Below are 11,824 nucleotides of genomic sequence, written 5' to 3'. Positions count from 1 at the left end.
GCTTAGTTAAAATTAGACATATTAAATTGCTGTAGATGCAGCATATTCATTTTCCCTAAGAATGTTAAATGTCCAGAAAGTGACAGTAGAGAAAGCATATTTTCTTTATATTGAACTTGAAAATGCTAAGACAGGAATGAGAGAAAATGGCAAGGGATGCTGTGAGGCGGTGAAGAGTGTATTACTGTCAGGAATTAGCATATTATTTACATTAAAAATAAACTCAGAGAAGGGAGGATAAACTGAAGAAAAGAGAGAGTTCAAGACACAAACAAACACCAGTGGGATTAAAAACAAGTTCAGTGATGATGAAGAAATGGAGGATTTGAAGTTGAAGTCAGCCTGTGGATTTCCAGAGATCAAAATCTTGGAAGTGAAACCACATCAAGTAAGTCTGGGTAGGTCTTGCCTACAGGTGTGGGCCTGCTTCAGGAAGTCCAGAAAGCAGTGAGGAAAGACTGTGTAGGAATATGACCCAGTGCTTACAGACATCAGCTTTGCAGTCAGAATCCCAGCTCTGCCACTTTCTAGTTGGGTGACTCTGTGCAAGTTCCAAAACTTTTCCATGTCTGATCTTCATCCATACAATGAAGGTCACATTATTTCCCGGCTTTTAGAACTGATGTGAGGATTAAATGGGATAATATATGTAAAGCGTCTCACATTTGACACCTAATAAGGGCTCGAAGTATAGTTTTTATTATTTAGTGTTACTTTCAGTATCTTCATGATTTATATGTCAGTGTTTATCCAAGGGAGAGTGACATGGATTAAGGTACAGAGGAAGACTGTGAATGGGACATAAAAGTCTATGAAGAAGGTATCAGGTTTAGAGGTTAGTGGATGACTGGGCAAAGGCTAGAAACCTAATAAAAATGCCTGCAACGGACATTGACGATCTTAAAAAAGGAAGTCCTTTTTAGGTAGAACAGAGTAGAATGGCTCCAAAGTTTAGTGCCATTGGCTTAATGATAACCTGAAAGACTCAGATTCTTTCTCTGCTTGTTTGCTGGTCCTCTTAGGCTATGTTCTGTCATGCTCTCCATATTATGCCTGCAGTTTTAGACATCCTTAGGGAACAAGTTTTGGGAATCATTAGTGGATCCCTCTAGAATGTGAGGGTGCTAGCACCTATTGATTTCAGTTTGGAGAATAAAGCAGCAGAGAAGTATTATTCCATATTTTGTTATACAAATGATGCTGCAGTTAGCACCTTTATAAATACTTCATTATGCATATGTGAAATATTTTCTAGGATGAATAGGAAGACATAGAATTGCTTCCAAAGAGCACACATTTTAAACATTGTAGATACTTACAAATGGCATTATCACTTTACACTCTCACTAGCAGTATATTAAAAAAACTAAGGATTCCCCACTTCCTACCCATATTTTGACAATATCAAACTTTTAAATATTTGCTAATCTGGTACACCAAAAACCATGTCTCGTTGTTTTTTCAATGCGCATTTTTCTGGTTACAAATGGGGCTGAGTATCTTTTCAAATGTCCGTGGATTATTTGCATTTAATTTTTAATGAATTTCCTCTTCATCACTTTTGCTTGTTTTTCTATTGGATTGCTTATGTTTTCTTAATTTGTAGAAATTCTTCATATAGTCTGAATACTAATCCTTTGATTGCTGTTTTTGTCTATCCTTTGCTTTAGCTTTGTTGAAGATGTCTCCAACAAGGGAAACAACTTTTAATTTGCATAAAACTTTTTGTCCTCTTGGATTCTTAGGCTGTTTAACTGGCAGTAACTGGTTGGTTGATTTCCAGAGTCTACTTTGCCCAAAGTCAATTACAGGAAGCTCTTTATACAGTGTCATTTAAAGGATAAGGAGAGAAAGCGTGAACTGCTAAAATACACTTCAACCCATGAGTCTGATGCCATGACTGGAATCCCCCAGATTAGTCATTCCTGAGGGACTTTCTGGAATGTTAGATTTTAACTGGGTGAAGGGTATTATTATCTTGTTGAAACAGGATGTTAGCCTATTAACACATTAACAATGATTATGTTCTTTAATGAAATGTTTTTCCTTTTTTTTTTTTTAACTGAGTAGAGAAAGAACAGAGCAGGAATGAGATGTACAGATAAAGTAAGCAAAGTTTGAAACACAGCATAGGGCCCTGTTATTTGAAGAACTATTATGGAAGGCTCTGGGCAGTGAGGAGGCAGTTTCGGGGCAAAATTTCTCTGTTTTAGGAAGAAAGAAGGGAGACTAAAAAGAAAGATGACCAAAATAAACTTTGAGTTTTCTCGCCTCAGCCTGGAATTCTTTTAATCCTCTAATATTCAGGTTACAATATCAAAATATAGTAGTTTTCCACTTAAATTAGATATGCGTTTGATTATTCCCTTATTAAAGCAAACTTAAGCAGTTCTGTAGCTATGAGTCAACAGATCCTTTCAAACATTCCTCACAAAAGTCCTGTGATAGAGGAAAGTCATTTAAGATTTAAAATGAGAGAATTACAAAGAAAGTGGCATAAAATACTTGTTCTTTGCCATGTGTTAAGTTACAAGTATTATTCTAACTTTGTAAGTGGTTTTAGTCTCTGAGAGAAAAATATTTAATGAAAGCAGATGTTGATGAGTCACATTTAAGCTCTTATAGTTTAAAACACATTTTTTATTTGTACATGGAGTTGTTGCTTGGAAGGTGGCTGGATAAAGTCCTCAACTCAAACACTAAATGATGAATTTTCTTGTGTTGTCAGTACCAAAGAAGTTGGACTAGAGAGTCTGTAAGAACACTTCCAACTCTTGTATCCTACACTTTTTAAAAGGAGATTTATGGCCAGGCACGGTAACTCATGCCTGTAATCCCAGCACTGTGGGAGGCCGAGGCAGATGGATTACCTGAGGTCAGGAGTTCAAGACTAGCCTGTCCAACATAGTGAAACCCTGTCTCTACTAAAATTACAAAATTAGCCAGGGGTGGTGGTGCATGCCTGTAACCCAGCTACTTGGGAGGCTGAGGCAGGAGAATCACTTGAACCCAAGAGGCGGAGGTTGCAGTGACCTGACATTGAACCACTGAACTCCAGCCTGGGCAACAAGAGCAAAACTCTGTCTCAAATTAAAAGAAAAAAAAAAAAAAAAAAGAGCCAGGCACGGTGGCTTATGCCTGTAATCCCAGCACTTTGGGAGGCCGAGGCGGGTGGATCACAAGGTCAGGAGATCGAGACCATCCTGGCTAACACGGTGAAACCCCGTCTCTATTAAAAATACAAAAAATTAGCCGGGCGTGGTGGCGGGCACCTGTAGTCCCAGCTACTCGGGAGGCTGAGGCAGGAGAATGGCGTGAACCCAGGAGGCGGAGGTTGCAGTGAGCTGAGATCGCGCCACTGCACTCCAGCCTGGGTGGCAGAGCGACACTCCGTCTCAAAAAAAAAAAAAAGAACAGATTTATGCCTTTTTTGCTTTTGCCCTAGTTATATAGCCATGAAATGATGTAACCATGAGATGCTGTAGCCACATGATGAAATAGCCCCCAACTCTTTTCTCCTGCGGCTACTTCTTTAAGTCACTGTTCAGACATTCACAGTGAAGAAGTTAGGGAGAAGAAGAAATTTTCAAATTGTGAGTATGAGAGAAATGTTGATTTATTATTTAATAAATATTTACAGATTGGTTAGCACGTCTGAGACTAACCACAGGTGGACAGACTAACCAAATAATCATAAATACAATCTCAGACAAAGTTAAGTACTATGAGGTGTCCTTGTAACAAAGGACTTAGGAGTCAAAGAAAACCTTCTCTCAGGAAGGACCAACATCTGTGCTAAGATCTGAAGGAGGAGCAGGGGTTAAAAAATGAAAGAGTAGGCCAGGCGCCGTGGCTCACGCCTGTAATCCCAGCACTCTGGGAGGCCAAGGCGGGTGGATCACTTGAGGTTAGGAGTTCAAGACTAGCCTGCCCAACGTGGTGAAACCCGGTCTCTACTAAAAATACAAAAATTAGACGGGTGTGGTGGTGCATGCCTGTAATCCCAGCTACTTGGGAGGTTGAAGTAGGAGAATTGCTTGAGCCTGGGAGGCAGAAGTTGCAGTGAGTCGAGATCGTGCCACTGAACTCCAGCCTGGGTGACAGAGCAAAACTCTGTCTCAAAAAAAAAAAAAAAAAAGGGTGAAAGAGTGGGTGAGTTGGCGATGGTAAGAGCATTCCAGGCAGAACAACAAGCATTCACAGGGATCCTGATACAGGAGACAGCATAGTGTGTTCAGGAAACTTGGAGAAAGGGTGATGCAACTCCAAGGTAGTTAGGAGGATTTGGTAATGACTCGGATAACTGGAGATAGCTCCCTCTCAGTTTCTTTGCTACTTTCTTCCTCTCTCTCCCTCTCTCCTACTGGAAAACAAACACTTCAGCCAGGCATTGTTTTAAGCACTTTATACATATTAACTCAACCCTAACTCAACACAAACCAACCAGTATATGTCAGAAAATATGAACTCATGATCTTACCTGAGGCATCTCTGCTTTGTCTTTTTCACCCCTCAAACACTGAGCTATCCTTAAGATAACAAGAGAGTTTCTATAGGGACAAACCCAGGGCATTTAGTTTTTGTAGGGACAAACCCAGGATTATTTGTGAAAAGGCCAAAAAAAACCCACACAAGAAAAAAAAGAAAAAAAAAGGTAAAAAAGGATGTAGGTATGCAAATGTGTTTTAGTCATGCTGAATCCCAAGGCAAGGTACACTTAGGAAGAAAACTACAAAATACTACAATCCATTCATGTGTTATTTATTTAATTGTGATGTATAATATTTGAGTGTATATTCTGTCAAGTATGGTCCTAAAAATTTTATAATGTGTATGTTTGGTTAATCCTGACACCCAAACCTATTATGCCAATTTTACAAAGGAGAAACCAAGAGAAAATTCCAAGGATGCACAGCTAGTGGTAGTGAAGAAAGGTGGGAGCTGATTCTGAACAGTCTGGCTGCAGAGCCATGCTTTTAAGCACTAGACTTCACTTGCTCATTTGTATGACCAAAAAATGCCTTGTTACCTCATAAAAAGATTATCTTCTCTCTTCTCTAAAAGAGGGCCTTATGATATATTAGGAAACGAAGATCTTCTTGACAAATATGAGAGTCACTGAATTAACAAGAAAATAGAGAAACTCTGATGGAACTCTGTAAAAGCAGCACACACTGAAACTGCACTTTCTCTGACAAAAGACTGCAAATAAGAATATGGAAGTAATTTTGTGGCCAGTGAACACGGAACACTTAAGATATGCAGCAAGCCGCCATGTAACTCTAGACTTCTGAAACTGGTAGTATGAAAACAGCTCTAAGGCTGATTTTGAGCAGGGATTATAGTCAGTCCTGCAACACTAAACCAATTACAGCAGAAAAAACTGAGACTATTTTCAACAAAGTTGCAGAATTTTCTGATTTGCATTAAGTGTCATTTTCTTGGCATGTTTCTCCTTTCATCATTGAAGTATGAGAGATTATGTGTTTAAAGTCTGCCTCTTTCTCATTTGGGTTTGAATCAAATTCCACAGTGTTCTTTTGGATGAAGGGGGTTCCCTAAAGTTAAAAGGAGTTTCCTCCACTTTTATTGAGATCTAAAGAAGCAGAATTGCACTTCATCATTCACCAAAGAAGCAAAAACCAAAAAACTACAACTAGACATATCATATTCAAACTGCAGAAAATCAAAAGTTTAAAAAGAAGTCTTGAAAGAAGCCAGAGGAAAAAAATACCTTATTTATAGAGGAGCAAAGATAAGAGCTACATCTGACTGCTCAAAAACCATACAAGCAGAGTGGAGTAAATATTTAAAGTGTTGAGAGGAAAAAAACCTTACTGACCTAGAACTGAATACTCTGCAAAATTATTCTTCAAAAGTGAAGGAGAAATGCTTTCTCAGACAAACAGAGTTGAGAGAATTTGTTGCTAGAAGCTCTGCCATGCAAGAAATGTTAAAAGAAGTTATTTAGAAAAGAAGGAAAATGATGTAAGTCAGAAGCTGAGATATAAATAAAGAAAAGAACATCAAGAAAGCTGGGTGCGGTGGCTCATGCCTGTAATTCCAGCACTTTGGGAGGTCAAGGCAGGCGGATCACCTGAGGTCAGGAGTTCAAGACCAGCCTGGCCAACATGGAGAAACCCCGTCTCTACAAAAATACAAAATTTAGCCGGGCATGATGGTGGATGCCTGTAATCCCAGCTACTTGGGAGGCTGAGGTGGGAAAATCGCTTGAACCTGGGAAGCAGAGGTTGCAGTGAGCTGAGTTCACATCATTGCACTCTAGCCTGGGTGACAGTGAGACTCCATCTCAAAAAAAAAAAAAAAAAAAAAGAACATCAAGAGGGAATAAGTATAGTTAAAATTAAAACTTTCATTTTTTCTTTTTCTTAATTGAGCTAACAAATATGGTTTGTTCAAAATAACAATAGTAATAATGTATTCAATTATGTAGCAAATCAAATCCAACAATGTATTAAAGGAAATTATAGACCATAAGCAAAGAGAATTTATCCTAGAAATACAAGGCTGGTTCAACATTTGGAAATCAATTAATATAATCCATTACATCAACATACTAAGGAAGAAAAGTCACGTGATTATATCGGTAGATGCTGAAAAAGCATTTGACAAAATTCAACACTCACTCATAATAAAAACTTTTAAGGCTGGGCGTGGTGGCTCACTCCTGTAATCCCAGCACTTTGGGAGGCCGAGGTGGGTGGATCACGAGGTCAGGAGTTTGAGACCAACCTGACCAACATGGTGAAACTCTATCTCTACTAAACATACAAAAATTAGCCAGGCATGGTGGCACATGCCTGTAATCCCAGCTACTCAGGAGGCTGAGGCAAGATAATTGCTTGAACCCAGGAGACAGAGGTTGCAGTGAGCTGAGATCATGCCACTGCAATCCAGCCTGGGCGACAGAATGAGACTCCATCTCAAAACAAAACAAAACAAACAAACAAAAAAACTTTTAGCAAAAAGGCAACAGAGAGGAGCTTCCTCAAATTGATAAGAATATCTACAAAACACTTATAGTTAACATCATACTTAATAGTGAGAAACTAGAAGCTTTCCCACTAAGATCAGAAACGAGGTAAAGATGTCCTCTCTTACCATTCCTTTTCAGTACCATACTGGAAGGTTCTACCAAAACAATAAGACAGGAAGAGGAAACAAAAGGTATTATGATTAAAAGGAAGAAATAAAACTGTCTTTGTTTGCAGATGACATGAATGTCTAGGGAGAAAATCCAAAAGAATCAACAAACCTCCTCCCTACTCCTGGAACTAATAGGTAATTATAGCAATGTTGCAGGATACAAGGCTAATACATAAAAGTCAATTACTTTCCTACATAACAGTAATTAATGAGTGGAATTTGAAATGAAAAACACAATACCAGCTGGGCACAGTGGCTCATGCCTGTAATCCCAGCAGTTTGGGAGGCCAAGGTGGGTGGATTGCCTGAGGTCAGGAGTTCGAGACCAGCCTGGCCAACATGGTGAAAGCCTGTCTCTACTAAAATACAAAAATTAGCCAGGTGAGGTGGCAGGCACCTGTAAACCCAGCTACTAGGGAGGCTGAGTGCAGGAGAATTGTTTGAACACAGGAGGCAGAGGTGGCAGTAAGCTGAGATCACACCACTGCACTCCAGCCTGGGCAACAACAATAACAACAAAATAAAAATAAAAATAAAATAAATAAAATAAAAACACAATACCATTTACATTGGCAGCCCAAAAATGAAACACATAGGAATACATCTAACAAAATATGCACAAGATCTGTATGAGGAAAACTATAAAACTTTGATGAAATCAAAGAACTAAATAAATAGAGAGACATTCCATGTTCACAGACAGGAAGATTCAATATGTCAAGATGTCAATTCTTCTCAACTTAATCTATAAGTTAAATGCAATGCCAATCAAAATCCCAGCAGAAGATTTTCTGGATATTGATAAACTGACCCTAGAGTTATATGAAGAGGCAAAAGACCCAAAATGGCCAACACAATATTGAAGGAGAAGAACAAAGAGCACTGATTATAAATGACTTCAAGATTTACTACAAACCTAGAGTAATCTAGGCAGTGTGGTACTGGTGAAAGAATAGACAAATAGATCATTGAGACAGAAGAGAAAGTCCAGAAATAGACCCACATTCATATTTTTATATTGCCAACTAGTTTTTGACAAAGAAGCAAAGGCAGTACAATAGCGCAGAGATAGTCTTTTCAATAAATGGTGCAATAAATGGTTCAATAAATTTATTTAATAAATAAAATATCTGGAGAACCACATGCAAATATATACATGTATATGTGTATATATATATACACTCTGACCTTTAACCCTTCACAAAAGTTAGATCAAAGTAGATCATACACCAAACATAAAATGTGAAACTATGAAAGTCTTAGATGATAATGTAAGAGAAAACCTAGATTACCTTGGGTATAGTAATAACTTTTTAGATGCAACACTAAAGATACAATCCATGAAAAGAGAATGGTAAGCTGAACGGCACAAAAATCTTCTGCTTTATGAAATACACTGTCAAGAGAATGAGAAGACAAACCACAAGAATGTGGAGCAACAGGAACTCCCATTCGCTGCTGGTGAGAATGCAAAATGGTACATCCACTTTGAAGACAGCTTGGCAATTTCTTATAAAACTAAACATATCATATGATCCAGCAATTGTGTTCCTTTGTATTTACCCAGATGAGTTGAAAACTTATGCGGGAGGCTGAGGCAGGAGAATGGCATGAACCTGGGAGGCAGAGCTTGCAATGAGCCGAGATCTCGCCACTGCCTTCCAGCCTGAGCGACAGAGTGAGACTCCGTCTCAAAAAAAAAAAAAAAACAAAAAACCAGAAACTTACGTACACACAGAAACTTGCATATGGATGTTTATAGTAGCGTCATTCATAATTCCCAAAACTTGGAATTTTGACATTGGAACGACAATGTCCCTCAGTAGGTGAATGGATGAATAACCTGTGGTGCATCCAGACAATGGAATATTATTCAATGCCAAAAAGAAATGAGCTATCAAGTTATTAGATGACATGAAGGAAACTTAAATGTGTATTACTAAGTGAAAGAAGTCAATCTAAAAAGGTTACATACTTTATGATTCCAAGTATATGACATTCTGGGAAAGGCAAAACTATGAAAACAATAAAAGGATCATTGGTTGCCAGGAGTTAGGTGGGAAAGACGGATAAATAGGAGAAGCACAGAGGATTTTTAGGGAAGTAAAACTACTCTGTGTGATACTGTAATGATGGATACATGTCATTATACACTTGGCCGGGCACGGTAGCTCATGCCTGTACTTTGAGAGGTCAAGGTGGGAGGTTCCTTTGAGGCCAGGAGTTCAAGACCAGCTTCAACAACATAGTGACCCGACCCCATCTCTACAAAAAATGGAAAAATAAAATTTATCTGGGCATGGTGGCGTGTGCCTGTAGTCCCAGTTACTCAGGAGGCTGAGGTGGAAGGATCTCTTGAGCTCAAGAGTTCAAAGCGGCAGTGAGCCACGATTGCGCCACTGCACTGCAGGGTGAGTGAAAGAAAAATACCCTGTTTCAAAAACAGACAACCCCCTCAAAACTCCATATAATTATACATTTGTTCAAACCCATAGAATATACACCAAGTGTGGACCCTAATGTAACCTATGGACTTTGGGGTGATAAAGTGTAGATATAGGTTCATGGATTGTAACATATGTACCACTCTGGTGCAGGGTTTCGATAGTGGAGAAGGCTGCACATATGTGGGCTTAGCAGGGAGGTATAGGAGAAATCTCTGTATCTTCCACTTAATTTTGCTGTGAATCTAGAACTGATCTGAAAAATAAAGTCTGTTAAAGATAAAACCAGAAACAAACAAAACAAAACAAAGAGCCTTCCTGGACCTCACATCCCTTCCAGTCACCATCTCATTTTTCTGCTCCATCTTACAGAAAAATTCAAGAGTTGCCTCTGCTCACTAGTTGTCTTTATTTCCTCTCTTCCCATTCCCTCTTGAGTCTGTTCCCACCAGGCTTTTGCCCTCACTATTCCACTGAAATGTGGGCAATTCTCAGTCCTCATTTTACTTGAAATGTCAGTAGATTTGACACCATGATGCTTCATCTTTCCTGATCCACTTAACTTCACTTGATTCCTGGGACACTCATTTACCTCCTCCATTATGGGCCACTCTTTCTCAATTTCCTTTGTTGGTGTCCCCTGATGTCCCTAAATGTTAAGCATTAGAGTGCTTCTAGCTCAGTCCTTGGTCTTCTTTTCTCCATCTACACTTACTTTCTTGGTGATCTCATTCAGTCTCGTGGTTTTAAATCCTATTAAGAACTGAGGACACATCAATTCAAAATACCTCATTTACTGGGTTGTAGTGAAGATTAAATGAATTAATGTTGATTAGGCACTTAAAACTGCCTGGAACAGAGTAAGCACTTTATATAATCAGCTATAAACTTGTAAGCTGTCTAATAGGCACCACAAGTGTCACAAGTACAAAATCAAGCTTCCAATTTTCTCTCTTAAACTCCCCCTCCTGCAGACTTTTCTCACATACCTTACTATTGCTTCCTATCATATTCCGCATCTAGTCTATGAGAAAATCCTAGTGGTTCTACTTTCAAAATATACTCAGAATTCAAATTCTTCCCAATAACTTCATTACTACATCCTTATCCAAGGTATAACTATTTTCCACCTGTTTTATTGCAAACATACTAGCAAGTCTCCCTGCTTTCTCTTGTTTTTCTGTGGTCCAGTTTAACATGGTACCCAGAGTAATTCTTATAAAATGTGAAATCATGTGACTCCTTTTCCAAAATCCTCCAATCTTACTCAGGGCCATAGCCAATATCCATGCAATGCCCTATAAGGCCCTATGTTAACTGGCCTTTTGATCTTTCTCTGATCTCATGTCCTGCCACTCTGTGTGATCACTCTGCTTCTGTCACACTAGCCTTCTTGCTAGTGTATTTGCCACTAGTGTGTTATATTAGGTTGATGCAAAAGTAATTGCTCTTCTTGCTATCACTTTTAATGGCAAAAATATTATATTAGTGTGTAATATATCAAGTATACTCCTTCCTCCATTACCTTTGCATTTGATTGTTCTTCCCACAAGATAATCTGTCCAAATATCTGCTCATCCTCTCTTGCTTTCTCCAGTGTCTCTCTCAAAGAATTTTCCTCTCTCTCCTGCATCATAAGGGCCATGAGGGGACAACCCAGCCTGTGCACTAAGCAAAAACTACAAAATCAGGTTATTGATGAGATCTTCTGAGCATAGATCAAGACTTGCCTATTAGATTCAGTTACAGGAGGCAATCATGCCCTTTAGAGTTTATTAGAATATTCAGCAAGTTCTTCAAACTTGGGAGGTGATATACATGAAAAATATCATTATTAGTAGTATATTTTAATCGTAATTTATTGTTATTTTAATGTGGTAGAATTGTATAATGATTCATATTAGAAAGAAACATGTAATTTGTGTAGAAGGTAGAGAAATTCATGGCTTAATCTTTTCTTCTGGAAACATGATTATATTGTACAACATCAAAAGAAGTGAAAGAAGAGAAGGGAAGGAGATAAAGAAAAGGGTGCAGAAAGTTATGAACAATCAGGCTTTGTGCTAAGTGCTTCAAATACATTTTCTTCTTCAAAACTCAGCATCCCCAGGGCGAGTCTTTTTCTCTTCATTTTACAGATGAGGATGGTCAGAAGGTTACGGTCATCCAGCCATTAAGGGGGAAGAGTCAGGATTTGTGACTAGGGTTGTGTT

Source organism: Pongo abelii, chromosome 11 (genome assembly GCF_028885655.2).
Source record: "Pongo abelii isolate AG06213 chromosome 11, NHGRI_mPonAbe1-v2.0_pri, whole genome shotgun sequence".
In the NCBI taxonomy this organism is placed as follows: Eukaryota; Metazoa; Chordata; class Mammalia; order Primates; family Hominidae; genus Pongo; species Pongo abelii.
The sequence above is the reverse complement of the archived record's forward strand: the minus strand, read 5'-3'. Positions refer to the sequence as shown.